Here is a 16,089-nt window from a genome sequence, read left to right as displayed (position 1 = left end):
CGCAAAGCGGTCACCCAGTCTGCGTTTGGTCTCCCCAATAAACATGAATATACATGAATTGGATTTAGGCGCCAGTATGTTGCAAAACAAGAAGAAAGAAAAGCACAAATGCCATTAACTCTGACTTTGCAAATGATTCACTGAAAAATTCTTTCATTTGCTGGAAAAGATGACTATTGTGCATCTGAAAATGGGCACCATGGAATTGTGTTGCATACTGACCTGTTTTCCTATATTTGCCTGTCATCTATGCAATTCAATTTGTGTTGGATATTGCTGAGAATCTCATTTCAAGATGAGGGCACAGATATTATTATAATCCTACTGAAAGCCTAAACCTGGAACAAATACTGTGTTACATGGATTGCAACGTTTCGAGGGTTGTGCAGCTAAGGTGAGGAAGACAGGAATGATGTGTTTGACGATTGCGTGGAATGCATTGCAAACTTGGGTTACGTTGCTTGATTTCATTCTACACCTTGAAATTCAGAAACAAGTGAGGCACCAGGTGGAAACCAACAGCTGTCTCTGTGGAAGAGGGGACATGGCTTCCTAATCTAACCATTTGAACTCTGCAAACATTCTGCTGGATCTGAACTGCCCTGTATACCAAGGCCAATTTGTATACTATATAAATTGGCATGCCCAGACTATGCAGAGGACTCCAGGTGGGGTCCAACCAGGACATTATATAGCTGCAGTGAAGCTTCGCCCCCATTATATAACTGCCTCTGTTACGCATTCTACTGCGAGGGTAATCACATTGTTTGTAGCATCTCAGCAAAATAAGGACTCATTTGATCAAACTAAAGAGTTTAAAAACACAAATATGTGTCAGTGCAATCAGTAAATAATGAGAAATGAAATCCAGAAGTTGGCAAGAATCCCAAGTGGATGTCTTGGTGTGGTTGGGGAAGGGAATCTTTGTCAATGATGGCACACTGTGCATTAACACTGCAGCAGCTGCTGCACCTCTTACAAACTTAGTTTCTTAAGGGAGAGTTTTAAAAAAAGGGAATTGGATAATTGCATGAAAGGAGAGGCAAAGAAAAGAAGAGCTAAGGAAGTGGGCCCAAGTGGCAAGTCTTTGAAAAAACTGGCAATGGTACGATGGCCTGAATGGACTGGCGATGTGTTGTGCACTGCTGATCGTCCATGGCTGGGTCAATACCTCTGCAGCCTTGCGAAATGTCACAGTGGAATTGCATTTCAATGAAACAAGCACCACATATCGATTAAGACTGTATAGTTTAACAATACTTGCAGCTTCCTCAGCGCTGTAACGTGTTGAGTTTCTGTAGTGTAGTGGTGATCACGTTTGCCTAACACGCAAAAGGTCCCCAGTTCGAAACTGGGCAGAAACATTTTCAAAACGAACCCAAACTTCTTCGCAAGAAATATGCAATCATTGACATTCCTCATGAACACAACACAATTTCTCAAAGCCCTCTTTCTCTTGCACATTGTGTGCACAATGCCTTGCACTCGCTCCTCTTTCTCGTCCTGATGCTGCAGAAAGTTCCGCAAAACCGAGCAGTGACACTTTATTTGGCTCAGATGAGAATAGAAACCTGCAACACGAGCTTGCTAAGTAACAGCGAATCTTAGTCTCATTTCAGACGAGGCAAAAGCACATCAGCAATTCACTTTCACCAGCTCCATAGTCGTTGAGACAGGGGCACGCTGCAATATTTTGACCCGCACTGTCCAATTACTCGCTGTCAGCAGCAAGAGGCGTCTGCTGCCTCAATCAACAGGTTACTGGCCATCTCGGGGAGGTAAAATAGCACAACCCGGGCCAAATCTCCCCATCAACCAAGCACCGGCTCAGCAAAACGTAGGCACATGATATCCGGGTCACTGAACCTCCGAGCAGCTCTGACAGAACACCCAAGTGACTGAAACTTTCTTTGAGTTGCAATGATGAATCTCCGGTGGAAACAAGTTGGGGGAAATTGCTCCTCCTGAACATTTCTTCTTGGGTAAAAGGGGCAAAAATCCTTTTCAGTTTAACCACTGCTGCAGCAGATTCTTGGTGTCTTCAGCACCTTGATAACCCAGCTCTTAACATGCAGCCGCAATTATGACAAGGGGTGAAGGTTCATGACACGCAGAGGGGAAAAAGTTATTTAAGTTATGACAGTCGCTCACAGATTTATTAGCGTTTTGTTCAGTCAGTAACAGAGACATACCTGGATTTATTGATGCAGATTAACATAACTATTCAGCGTCAGCAGAGCCGCTAGGAGTACTTTGCCTCCCTTAAAGATGGACACAGCTGATTCTGTAACTGAAGCTGAGGAAACAGGCAGACCTGCCAAATTATTATTTTATTTTGTTCTTCATTCGGCAAGTAACAGGAACACTAACAAGGTGGCGTTGAAAATGAGATGCACTGCGGCTCCGCTCAATATCAAAGCGCTCCTTCATATTGAACCGAGGAAGAATATACATGAATTAAAGCAAAATACTGTGGATGCTGGAAATCTGAAATAAAAACAAGAAATTCTGGAAATACTCAGCACGACTGGCAGCATCTGTGGAGACAGAAGCAGAGTTAACATTTCGGCTCAGTGACCCTTCTTCAGAACTGGCAAATATTAGAAATGTCAAAGGTTAGAAGCAAGTAAAGCGGGGGTGGAGCAAGAGATAACAAAGGAGAAGGTGTAGATTGGACAAGGCCACAGAATAGCTGACCAGAAGGTCATGGAGCAAAGGCAAACAATATGTTAATGGTGTGTTGAAAGACAAAGCATTAGTACAGAGAGGACTGTTAATGGACTGAAAATTGAACAGCAGCAAGTACAAACAGGAAAAAAAACAGTGGGTAAGCAAACTGAACAAACTAAGATGAAATAAAATAAACATACAAAAAAATGTAAAAAATGTAAAAATGAAAAATAACAAAAAATGAAAGTAAAATGGGGGCCCCGTCATGCTCTGGAATTATTGAACTCAATATTCAGTCCGGCACGCTCTCGTGTGCAGTGGTTCACACCGCAGCCTCACAGCTCCAGCGACCCGCTTTCAATTCTGGGCACTGCCTGCGTGGTGTTTGCAAGTTCTCCCTGTGTCTGCGTGGGATTCCTCTGGGTGCTCCGGTTTCCTCCCACATGCCAAAGACTGGCTGCTTGATAGGTTAATTGGCCATTATAAATTGCCCCTCGTATAGGGAGGTGGCAGGGAAATATAGGGAAGGTGGGGATGTGGTAGGAATATGGAATTCGTGTCGGATTAGTATAAATGGGTGGTCGATGGTCAGCACAGACTCGGTGGGCCGAAGGGCCTGTTTCACTGCTGTATCACCAAACTAAACTAATCGGTCAACGGGATGCTGTTTTTCGAGCTTGTGTTGATGTTCACTGGAACACTGAGGCAATCCCAGGATAGAGATGTGAGCATGAGAGCAGTGGGCAGTCTTGAAATGGCAAGCAACCGGAAGCTCAGGGTCCTGCTTGCGGACTGAGCCGACGTATTCCGCAAAGCGGTCACCCAGTCTGCGTTTGGTCTCCCCAATAAACATGAATATACATGAATTGGATTTAGGCGCCAGTATGTTGCAAAACAAGAAGAAAGAAAAGCACAAATGCCATTAACTCTGACTTTGCAAATGATCCACTGAAAAATTCTTTCATTTGCTGGAAAAGATGACTATTGTGCATCTGAAAATGGGCACCATGGAATTGTGTTGCATACTGACCTGTTTTCCTATATTTGCCTGTCATCTATGCAATTCAATTTGTGTTGGATATTGCTGAGAATCTCATTTCAAGATGAGGGCACAGATATTATTATAATCCTACTGAAAGCCTAAACCTGGAACAAATACTGTGTTACATGGATTGCAACGTTTCGAGGGTTGTGCAGCTAAGGTGAGGAAGACAGGAATGATGTGTTTGACGATTGCGTGGAATGCATTGCAAACTTGGGTTACGTTGCTTGATTTCATTCTACACCTTGAAATTCAGAAACAAGTGAGGCACCAGGTGGAAACCAACAGCTGTCTCTGTGGAAGAGGGGACATGGCTTCCTAATCTAACCATTTGAACTCTGCAAACATTCTGCTGGATCTGAAGTGCCCTGTATACCAAGGCCAATTTGTATACTATATAAATTGGCATGCCCAGACTATGCAGAGGACTCCAGGTGGGGTCCAACCAGGACATTATATAGCTGCAGTGAAGCTTCGCCCCCATTATATAACTGCCTCTGTTACGCATTCTACTGCGAGGGTAATCACATTGTTTGTAGCATCTCAGCAAAATAAGGACTCATTTGATCAAAATAAAGAGTTTAAAAACACAAATATGTGTCAGTGCAATCAGTAAATAATGAGAAATGAAATCCAGAAGTTGGCAAGAATCCCAAGTGGATGTCTTGGTGTGGTTGGGGAAGGGAATCTTTGTCAATGATGGCACACTGTGCATTAACACTGCAGCAGCTGCTGCACCTCTTACAAACTTAGTTTCTTAAGGGAGAGTTTTAAAAAAAGGGAATTGGATAATTGCATGAAAGGAGAGGCAAAGAAAAGCAGAGCTAAGGAAGTGGGCCCAAGTGGCAAGTCTTTGAAAAAACTGGCAATGGTACGATGGCCTGAATGGACTGGCGATGTGTTGTGCACTGCTGATCGTCCATGGCTGGGTCAATACCTCTGCAGCCTTGCGAAATGTCACAGTGGAATTGCATTTCAATGAAACAAGCACCACAAATCGATTAAGACTGTATAGTTTAACAATACTTGCAGCTTCCTCAGCGCTGTAACGCGTTGAGTTTCTGTAGTGTAGTGGTGATCACGTTTGCCTAACACGCAAAAAGTCCCCAGTTCAAAACTGGGCAGAAACATTTTCAAAACGAACCCAAACTTCTTCGCAAGAAATATGCAATCATTGACATTCCTCATGAACACAACACGATTTCTCAAAGCCCTCTTTCTCTTGCACATTGTGTGCACAATGCCTTGCACTCGCTCCTCTTTCTCGTCCTGATGCTGCAGAAAGTTCCGCAAAACCGAGCAGTGACACTTTATTTGGCTCAGATGAGAATAGAAAACTGCAACACGAGCTTGCTAAGTAACAGCGTCTCTTAGTCTCATTTCAGACGAGGCAAAAGCACATCAGCAATTCACTTTCACCAGCTCCATAGTCGTTGAGACAGGGGCACGCTGCAATATTTTGACCCGCACTGTCCAATTACTCGCTGTCAGCAGCAAGTGGCGTCTGCTGCCTCAATCAACAGGTTACTGGCCATCTCGGGGAGGTAAAATAGCACAACCCGGGCCAAATCTCCCCATCAACCAAGCACCGGCTCAGCAAAACGTAGGCACATGATATCCGGGTCACTGAACCTCCGAGCAGCTCTTACAGAACACCCAAGTGACTGAAACTTTCTTTGAGTTGCAATGATGAATCTCCGGTGGAAACAAGTTGGGGGAAATTGCTCCTCCTGAACATTTCTTCTTGGGTAAAAGGGGCAAAAATCCTTTTCAATTTAATCACTGCTGCAGCAGATTCTTGGTGTCTTCAGCGCCTTGATAACCCAGCTCTTAACATGCAGCCGCAATTATGACAAGGGGTAAAGGTTCATGACACGCAGAGGGGAAAAAGTTATTTAAGTTATGACAGTCGCTCACAGATTTATTAGCGTTTTGTTCAGTCAGTAACAGAGACATACCTGGATTTATTGATGCAGATTAACATAACTATTCAGCGTCACGCAGAGCCGCTAGGAGTACTTTGCCTCCCTTAAAGACGGACACGGCTGATTCTGTAACTGAAGCTAAGGAAACAGGCAGACCTGCCAAATTATTATTTTATTTTGTTCTTCATTCGGCAAGTAACAGGAACACTAACAAGGTGGCGTTGAAAATGAGATGCACTGCGGCTCCGCTCAATATCAAAGCGCTCCTTCATATTGAACCGAGGAAGAATATACATGAATAAAAGCAAAATACTGTGGATGCTGGAAATCTGAAATAAAAACAAGAAATTCTGGAAATACTCAGCACGACTGGCAGCATCTGTGGAGACAGAAGCAGAGTTAACATTTCGGCTCAGTGACCCTTCTTCAGAACTGGCAAATATTAGAAATGTCAAAGGTTAGAAGCAAGTAAAGCGGGGGTGGAGCAAGAGATAACAAAGGAGAAGGTGTAGATTGGACAAGGCCACAGAATAGCTGACCAGAAGGTCATGGAGCAAAGGCAAACAATATGTTAATGGTGTGTTGAAAGACAAAGCATTAGTACAGAGAGGACTGTTAATGGACTGAAAATTGAACAGCAGCAAGTACAAACAGGAAAAAAAACAGTGGGTAAGCAAAGTGAACAAACTAAGATGAAATAAAATAAACATACAAAAAAATGTAAAAAATGTAAAAATGAAAAATAACAAAAAATGAAAGTAAAATGGGGGCCCCGTCATGCTCTGGAATTATTGAACTCAATATTCAGTCCGGCACGCTCTCGTGTGCAGTGGTTCACACCGCAGCCTCACAGCTCCAGCGACCCGCTTTCAATTCTGGGCACTGCCTGCGTGGTGTTTGCAAGTTCTCCCTGTGTCTGCGTGGGATTCCTCTGGGTGCTCCGGTTTCCTCCCACATGCCAAAGACTGGCTGCTTGATAGGTTAATTGGCCATTATAAATTGCCCCTCGTATAGGGAGGTGGTAGGGAAATATAGGGAAGGTGGGGATGTGGTAGGAATATGGAATTCGTGTCGGATTAGTATAAATGGGTGGTCGATGGTCAGCACAGACTCGGTGGGCCGAAGGGCCTGTTTCACTGCTGTATCACCAAACTAAACTAATCGGTCAACGGGATGCTGTTTTTCGAGCTTGTGTTGATGTTCACTGGAACACTGAGGCAATCCCAGGATAGAGATGTGAGCATGAGAGCAGTGGGCAGTCTTGAAATGGCAAGCAACCGGAAGCTCAGGGTCCTGCTTGCGGACTGAGCCGACGTATTCCGCAAAGCGGTCACCCAGTCTGCGTTTGGTCTCCCCAATAAACATGAATATACATGAATTGGATTTAGGCGCCAGTATGTTGCAAAACAAGAAGAAAGAAAAGCACAAATGCCATTAACTCTGACTTTGCAAATGATTCACTGAAAAATTCTTTCATTTGCTGGAAAAGATGACTATTGTGCATCTGAAAATGGGCACCATGGAATTGTGTTGCATACTGACCTGTTTTCCTATATTTGCCTGTCATCTATGCAATTCAATTTGTGTTGGATATTGCTGAGAATCTCATTTCAAGATGAGGGCACAGATATTATTATAATCCTACTGAAAGCCTAAACCTGGAACAAATACTGTGTTACATGGATTGCAACGTTTCGAGGGTTGTGCAGCTAAGGTGAGGAAGACAGGAATGATGTGTTTGATGATTGCGTGGAATGCATTGCAAACTTGGGTTACGTTGCTTGATTTCATTCTACACCTTGAAATTCAGAAACAAGTGAGGCACCAGGTGGAAACCAACAGCTGTCTCTGTGGAAGAGGGGACATGGCTTCCTAATCTAACCATTTGAACTCTGCAAACATTCTGCTGGATCTGAACTGCCCTGTATACCAAGGCCAATTCGTATACTATATAAATTGGCATGCCCAGACTATGCAGAGGACTCCAGGTGGGGTCCAACCAGGACATTATATAGCTGCAGTGAAGCTTCGCCCCCATTATATAACTGCCTCTGTTACGCATTCTACTGCGAGGGTAATCACATTGTTTGTAGCATCTCAGCAAAATAAGGACTCATTTGATCAAACTAAAGAGTTTAAAAACACAAATATGTGTCAGTGCAATCAGTAAATAATGAGAAATGAAATACAGAACTTGGCAAGAATCCCAAGTGGATGTCTTGGTGTGGTTGGGGAAGGGAATCTTTGTCAATGATGGCACACTGTGCATTAACACTGCAGCAGCTGCTGCACCTCTTACAAACTTAGTTTCTTAAGGGAGAGTTTTAAAAAAAGGGAATTGGATAATTGCATGAAAGGAGAGGCAAAGAAAAGCAGAGCTAAGGAAGTGGGCCCAAGTGGCAAGTCTTTGAAAAAACTGGCAATGGTACGATGGCCTGAATGGACTGGCGATGTGTTGTGCACTGCTGATCGTCCATGGCTGGGTCAATACCTCTGCAGCCTTGCGAAATGTCACAGTGGAATTGCATTTCAATGATACAAGCACCACATATCGATTAAGACTGTATAGTTTAACAATACTTGCAGCTTCCTCAGCGCTGTAACGTGTTGAGTTTCTGTAGTGTAGTGGTGATCACGTTTGCCTAACACGCAAAAGGTCCCCAGTTCGAAACTGGGCAGAAACATTTTCAAAACGAACCCAAACTTCTTCGCAAGAAATATGCAATCATTGACATTCCTCATGAACACAACACAATTTCTCAAAGCCCTCTTTCTCTTGCACATTGTGTGCACAATGCCTTGCACTCGCTCCTCTTTCTCGTCCTGATGCTGCAGAAAGTTCCGCAAAACCGAGCAGTGACACTTTATTTGGCTCAGATGAGAATAGAAACCTGCAACACGAGCTTGCTAAGTAACAGCGAATCTTAGTCTCATTTCAGACGAGGCAAAAGCACATCAGCAATTCACTTTCACCAGCTCCATAGTCGTTGAGACAGGGGCACGCTGCAATATTTTGACCCGCACTGTCCAATTACTCGCTGTCAGCAGCAAGAGGCGTCTGCTGCCTCAATCAACAGGTTACTGGCCATCTCGGGGAGGTAAAATAGCACAACCCGGGCCAAATCTCCCCATCAACCAAGCACCGGCTCAGCAAAACGTAGGCACATGATATCCGGGTCACTGAACCTCCGAGCAGCTCTGACAGAACACCCAAGTGACTGAAACTTTCTTTGAGTTGCAATGATGAATCTCCGGTGGAAACAAGTTGGGGGAAATTGCTCCTCCTGAACATTTCTTCTTGGGTAAAAGGGGCAAAAATCCTTTTCAGTTTAACCACTGCTGCAGCAGATTCTTGGTGTCTTCAGCACCTTGATAACCCAGCTCTTAACATGCAGCCGCAATTATGACAAGGGGTGAAGGTTCATGACACGCAGAGGGGAAAAAGTTATTTAAGTTATGACAGTCGCTCACAGATTTATTAGCGTTTTGTTCAGTCAGTAACAGAGACATACCTGGATTTATTGATGCAGATTAACATAACTATTCAGCGTCAGCAGAGCCGCTAGGAGTACTTTGCCTCCCTTAAAGATGGACACAGCTGATTCTGTAACTGAAGCTGAGGAAACAGGCAGACCTGCCAAATTATTATTTTATTTTGTTCTTCATTCGGCAAGTAACAGGAACACTAACAAGGTGGCGTTGAAAATGAGATGCACTGCGGCTCCGCTCAATATCAAAGCGCTCCTTCATATTGAACCGAGGAAGAATATACATGAATTAAAGCAAAATACTGTGGATGCTGGAAATCTGAAATAAAAACAAGAAATTCTGGAAATACTCAGCACGACTGGCAGCATCTGTGGAGACAGAAGCAGAGTTAACATTTCGGCTCAGTGACCCTTCTTCAGAACTGGCAAATATTAGAAATGTCAAAGGTTAGAAGCAAGTAAAGCGGGGGTGGAGCAAGAGATAACAAAGGAGAAGGTGTAGATTGGACAAGGCCACAGAATAGCTGACCAGAAGGTCATGGAGCAAAGGCAAACAATATGTTAATGGTGTGTTGAAAGACAAAGCATTAGTACAGAGAGGACTGTTAATGGACTGAAAATTGAACAGCAGCAAGTACAAACAGGAAAAAAAACAGTGGGTAAGCAAACTGAACAAACTAAGATGAAATAAAATAAACATACAAAAAAATGTAAAAAATGTAAAAATGAAAAATAACAAAAAATGAAAGTAAAATGGGGGCCCCGTCATGCTCTGGAATTATTGAACTCAATATTCAGTCCGGCACGCTCTCGTGTGCAGTGGTTCACACCGCAGCCTCACAGCTCCAGCGACCCGCTTTCAATTCTGGGCACTGCCTGCGTGGTGTTTGCAAGTTCTCCCTGTGTCTGCGTGGGATTCCTCTGGGTGCTCCGGTTTCCTCCCACATGCCAAAGACTGGCTGCTTGATAGGTTAATTGGCCATTATAAATTGCCCCTCGTATAGGGAGGTGGCAGGGAAATATAGGGAAGGTGGGGATGTGGTAGGAATATGGAATTCGTGTCGGATTAGTATAAATGGGTGGTCGATGGTCAGCACAGACTCGGTGGGCCGAAGGGCCTGTTTCACTGCTGTATCACCAAACTAAACTAATCGGTCAACGGGATGCTGTTTTTCGAGCTTGTGTTGATGTTCACTGGAACACTGAGGCAATCCCAGGATAGAGATGTGAGCATGAGAGCAGTGGGCAGTCTTGAAATGGCAAGCAACCGGAAGCTCAGGGTCCTGCTTGCGGACTGAGCCGACGTATTCCGCAAAGCGGTCACCCAGTCTGCGTTTGGTCTCCCCAATAAACATGAATATACATGAATTGGATTTAGGCGCCAGTATGTTGCAAAACAAGAAGAAAGAAAAGCACAAATGCCATTAACTCTGACTTTGCAAATGATCCACTGAAAAATTCTTTCATTTGCTGGAAAAGATGACTATTGTGCATCTGAAAATGGGCACCATGGAATTGTGTTGCATACTGACCTGTTTTCCTATATTTGCCTGTCATCTATGCAATTCAATTTGTGTTGGATATTGCTGAGAATCTCATTTCAAGATGAGGGCACAGATATTATTATAATCCTACTGAAAGCCTAAACCTGGAACAAATACTGTGTTACATGGATTGCAACGTTTCGAGGGTTGTGCAGCTAAGGTGAGGAAGACAGGAATGATGTGTTTGACGATTGCGTGGAATGCATTGCAAACTTGGGTTACGTTGCTTGATTTCATTCTACACCTTGAAATTCAGAAACAAGTGAGGCACCAGGTGGAAACCAACAGCTGTCTCTGTGGAAGAGGGGACATGGCTTCCTAATCTAACCATTTGAACTCTGCAAACATTCTGCTGGATCTGAAGTGCCCTGTATACCAAGGCCAATTTGTATACTATATAAATTGGCATGCCCAGACTATGCAGAGGACTCCAGGTGGGGTCCAACCAGGACATTATATAGCTGCAGTGAAGCTTCGCCCCCATTATATAACTGCCTCTGTTACGCATTCTACTGCGAGGGTAATCACATTGTTTGTAGCATCTCAGCAAAATAAGGACTCATTTGATCAAAATAAAGAGTTTAAAAACACAAATATGTGTCAGTGCAATCAGTAAATAATGAGAAATGAAATCCAGAAGTTGGCAAGAATCCCAAGTGGATGTCTTGGTGTGGTTGGGGAAGGGAATCTTTGTCAATGATGGCACACTGTGCATTAACACTGCAGCAGCTGCTGCACCTCTTACAAACTTAGTTTCTTAAGGGAGAGTTTTAAAAAAAGGGAATTGGATAATTGCATGAAAGGAGAGGCAAAGAAAAGCAGAGCTAAGGAAGTGGGCCCAAGTGGCAAGTCTTTGAAAAAACTGGCAATGGTACGATGGCCTGAATGGACTGGCGATGTGTTGTGCACTGCTGATCGTCCATGGCTGGGTCAATACCTCTGCAGCCTTGCGAAATGTCACAGTGGAATTGCATTTCAATGAAACAAGCACCACAAATCGATTAAGACTGTATAGTTTAACAATACTTGCAGCTTCCTCAGCGCTGTAACGTGTTGAGTTTCTGTAGTGCAGTGGTGATCACGTTTGCCTAACACGCAAAAGGTCTCCAGTTCGAAACTGGGCAGAAACATTTTCAAAACGAACCCAAACTTCTTCGCAAGAAATATGCAATCATTGACATTCCTCATGAACACAACACGATTTCTCAAAGCCCTCTTTCTCTTGCACATTGTGTGCACAATGCCTTGCACTCGCTCCTCTTTCTCGTCCTGATGCTGCAGAAAGTTCCGCAAAACCGAGCAGTGACACTTTATTTGGCTCAGATGAGAATAGAAAACTGCAACACGAGCTTGCTAAGTAACAGCGTCTCTTAGTCTCATTTCAGACGAGGCAAAAGCACATCAGCAATTCACTTTCACCAGCTCCATAGTCGTTGAGACAGGGGCACGCTGCAATATTTTGACCCGCACTGTCCAATTACTCGCTGTCAGCAGCAAGTGGCGTCTGCTGCCTCAATCAACAGGTTACTGGCCATCTCGGGGAGGTAAAATAGCACAACCCGGGCCAAATCTCCCCATCAACCAAGCACCGGCTCAGCAAAACGTAGGCACATGATATCCGGGTCACTGAACCTCCGAGCAGCTCTTACAGAACACCCAAGTGACTGAAACTTTCTTTGAGTTGCAATGATGAATCTCCGGTGGAAACAAGTTGGGGGAAATTGCTCCTCCTGAACATTTCTTCTTGGGTAAAAGGGGCAAAAATCCTTTTCAATTTAATCACTGCTGCAGCAGATTCTTGGTGTCTTCAGCACCTTGATAACCCAGCTCTTAACATGCAGCCGCAATTATGACAAGGGGTAAAGGTTCATGACACGCAGAGGGGAAAAAGTTATTTAAGTTATGACAGTCGCTCACAGATTTATTAGCGTTTTGTTCAGTCAGTAACAGAGACATACCTGGATTTATTGATGCAGATTAACATAACTATTCAGCGTCACGCAGAGCCGCTAGGAGTACTTTGCCTCCCTTAAAGACGGACACGGCTGATTCTGTAACTGAAGCTAAGGAAACAGGCAGACCTGCCAAATTATTATTTTATTTTGTTCTTCATTCGGCAAGTAACAGGAACACTAACAAGGTGGCGTTGAAAATGAGATGCACTGCGGCTCCGCTCAATATCAAAGCGCTCCTTCATATTGAACCGAGGAAGAATATACATGAATAAAAGCAAAATACTGTGGATGCTGGAAATCTGAAATAAAAACAAGAAATTCTGGAAATACTCAGCACGACTGGCAGCATCTGTGGAGACAGAAGCAGAGTTAACATTTCGGCTCAGTGACCCTTCTTCAGAACTGGCAAATATTAGAAATGTCAAAGGTTAGAAGCAAGTAAAGCGGGGGTGGAGCAAGAGATAACAAAGGAGAAGGTGTAGATTGGACAAGGCCACAGAATAGCTGACCAGAAGGTCATGGAGCAAAGGCAAACAATATGTTAATGGTGTGTTGAAAGACAAAGCATTAGTACAGAGAGGACTGTTAATGGACTGAAAATTGAACAGCAGCAAGTACAAAGAGGAAAAAAAACAGTGGGTAAGCAAAGTGAACAAACTAAGATGAAATAAAATAAACATACAAAAAAATGTAAAAAATGTAAAAATGAAAAATAACAAAAAATGAAAGTAAAATGGGGGCCCCGTCATGCTCTGGAATTATTGAACTCAATATTCAGTCCGGCACGCTCTCGTGTGCAGTGGTTCACACCGCAGCCTCACAGCTCCAGCGACCCGCTTTCAATTCTGGGCACTGCCTGCGTGGTGTTTGCAAGTTCTCCCTGTGTCTGCGTGGGATTCCTCTGGGTGCTCCGGTTTCCTCCCACATGCCAAAGACTGGCTGCTTGATAGGTTAATTGGCCATTATAAATTGCCCCTCGTATAGGGAGGTGGTAGGGAAATATAGGGAAGGTGGGGATGTGGTAGGAATATGGAATTCGTGTCGGATTAGTATAAATGGGTGGTCGATGGTCAGCACAGACTCGGTGGGCCGAAGGGCCTGTTTCACTGCTGTATCACCAAACTAAACTAATCGGTCAACGGGATGCTGTTTTTCGAGCTTGTGTTGATGTTCACTGGAACACTGAGGCAATCCCAGGATAGAGATGTGAGCATGAGAGCAGTGGGCAGTCTTGAAATGGCAAGCAACCGGAAGCTCAGGGTCCTGCTTGCGGACTGAGCCGACGTATTCCGCAAAGCGGTCACCCAGTCTGCGTTTGGTCTCCCCAATAAACATGAATATACATGAATTGGATTTAGGCGCCAGTATGTTGCAAAACAAGAAGAAAGAAAAGCACAAATGCCATTAACTCTGACTTTGCAAATGATTCACTGAAAAATTCTTTCATTTGCTGGAAAAGATGACTATTGTGCATCTGAAAATGGGCACCATGGAATTGTGTTGCATACTGACCTGTTTTCCTATATTTGCCTGTCATCTATGCAATTCAATTTGTGTTGGATATTGCTGAGAATCTCATTTCAAGATGAGGGCACAGATATTATTATAATCCTACTGAAAGCCTAAACCTGGAACAAATACTGTGTTACATGGATTGCAACGTTTCGAGGGTTGTGCAGCTAAGGTGAGGAAGACAGGAATGATGTGTTTGATGATTGCGTGGAATGCATTGCAAACTTGGGTTACGTTGATTGATTTCATTCTACACCTTGAAATTCAGAAACAAGTGAGGCACCAGGTGGAAACCAACAGCTGTCTCTGTGGAAGAGGGGACATGGCTTCCTAATCTAACCATTTGAACTCTGCAAACATTCTGCTGGATCTGAACTGCCCTGTATACCAAGGCCAATTCGTATACTATATAAATTGGCATGCCCAGACTATGCAGAGGACTCCAGGTGGGGTCCAACCAGGACATTATATAGCTGCAGTGAAGCTTCGCCCCCATTATATAACTGCCTCTGTTACGCATTCTACTGCGAGGGTAATCACATTGTTTGTAGCATCTCAGCAAAATAAGGACTCATTTGATCAAACTAAAGAGTTTAAAAACACAAATATGTGTCAGTGCAATCAGTAAATAATGAGAAATGAAATACAGAACTTGGCAAGAATCCCAAGTGGATGTCTTGGTGTGGTTGGGGAAGGGAATCTTTGTCAATGATGGCACACTGTGCATTAACACTGCAGCAGCTGCTGCACCTCTTACAAACTTAGTTTCTTAAGGGAGAGTTTTAAAAAAAGGGAATTGGATAATATGCATGAAAGGAGAGGCAAAGAAAAGCAGAGCTAAGGAAGTGGGCCCAAATGGCAAGTCTTTCATAAAATTGCCATGGTACGATGGCCTGAATGGACTGGCGATGTGTTGTGCACTGCTGATCGTCCATGGCTGCGTCAATACCTCTGCAGCCTTGCGAAATGTCACAGTGGAATTGCATTTGAATGAAACAAGCACCACAAATCGATTAAGACTGTATAGTTTAACAATACTTGCAGCTTCCTCAGCGCTGCAAGCGTGTTGAGTTTCTGTAGTGTAGTGGTGATCATGTTTGCCTAACACGCCAAAGGTCCCCAGTTCGAAACTAGGCAGAAACATTTTCAAAACGAACCCAAACTTCTTCGCAAGAAATATGCAATCATTGACATTCCCCATGAACACAACACAATTTCTCAAAGCCCTCTTTCTCTTGCACATTGTGTGCACAATGCCTTGCACTCGCTCCTTTTTCTAGTCCTGATGCTGCAGAAAGTTCCTCAAAACCGAGCAGTGACACTTTATTTGGCTCAGATTAGAATAGAAATCTGCAACACGAGCTTGCTCAGTAACAGCGAATCTTAGTCTCATTTCAGACGAGGCAAAAGCACATCAGCAATTCACTTTCACCAGCTCCACAGTCGTTGAGACAGGGGCACGCTGCAATATTTTGACCCGCACTGTCCAACTACTCGCTGTCAGCAGCAAGAGGCGTCTGCTGCCTCAATCAACAGGTTACTGGCCATCTCGGGGAGGTAAAATAGCACAACCCAGGCCAAATCTCCCCATCAACCAAGCACCGGCTCAGCAAAACGTAGGCACATGATATCCGGGTCACTGAACCTCCGAGCAGCTCTGACAGAACAGCCAAGTGACTGAAACTTTCTTTGCGTTGCAATGATGAATCTCCGATGGAAACAAGTTGGGGGAAATTGCTCCTCCTGAACATTTCTTCTTGGGTAAAAGGGGCAAAAATCCTTTTCAATTTAACCACTGCTGCAGCAGATTCTTGGTGTCTTAAGCACCTTGATAACCCAGCTCTTAACATGCAGCCGCAATTATGACAAGGGGTAAAGGTTCATGACACGCAGAGGGGAAAAAGTTATTTAAGTTATGACAGTCGCTCACAGATTTATTAGCGTTTTGTTCAG

At 43.9% G+C, this 16,089-nt stretch overlaps 5 non-coding genes across 5 annotated transcripts; all 5 read left to right on the top strand.

Moving 5' to 3' along the window:
- Positions 1-1,291: 1,291 nt before the first annotated feature.
- trnav-aac (transfer RNA valine (anticodon AAC)) lies at positions 1,292-1,364 on the top strand. The gene has a single exon. It is a non-coding gene; the product is annotated as a tRNA-Val (tRNA).
- Positions 1,365-4,769: 3,405 nt separating this feature from the next.
- trnav-aac (transfer RNA valine (anticodon AAC)) lies at positions 4,770-4,842 on the top strand. Its single transcript has one exon. It is a non-coding gene; the product is annotated as a tRNA-Val (tRNA).
- A 3,406-nt stretch (positions 4,843-8,248) lies between these two features.
- On the top strand, positions 8,249-8,321 carry trnav-aac (transfer RNA valine (anticodon AAC)). Its single transcript has one exon. It is a non-coding gene; the product is annotated as a tRNA-Val (tRNA).
- A 3,405-nt stretch (positions 8,322-11,726) lies between these two features.
- trnav-aac (transfer RNA valine (anticodon AAC)) lies at positions 11,727-11,799 on the top strand. Its single transcript has one exon. It is a non-coding gene; the product is annotated as a tRNA-Val (tRNA).
- Positions 11,800-15,206: 3,407 nt separating this feature from the next.
- trnav-aac (transfer RNA valine (anticodon AAC)) lies at positions 15,207-15,279 on the top strand. The gene has a single exon. It is a non-coding gene; the product is annotated as a tRNA-Val (tRNA).
- The last annotated feature ends 810 nt before the right edge of the window (positions 15,280-16,089 follow it).

Source organism: Heterodontus francisci, chromosome 22, assembly GCF_036365525.1.
Source record: "Heterodontus francisci isolate sHetFra1 chromosome 22, sHetFra1.hap1, whole genome shotgun sequence".
NCBI classification, from domain to species: domain Eukaryota; kingdom Metazoa; phylum Chordata; class Chondrichthyes; order Heterodontiformes; family Heterodontidae; genus Heterodontus; species Heterodontus francisci.
Note: the sequence above shows the minus strand (reverse complement) of the source record. Positions and strands in the feature narration are given on the sequence as shown.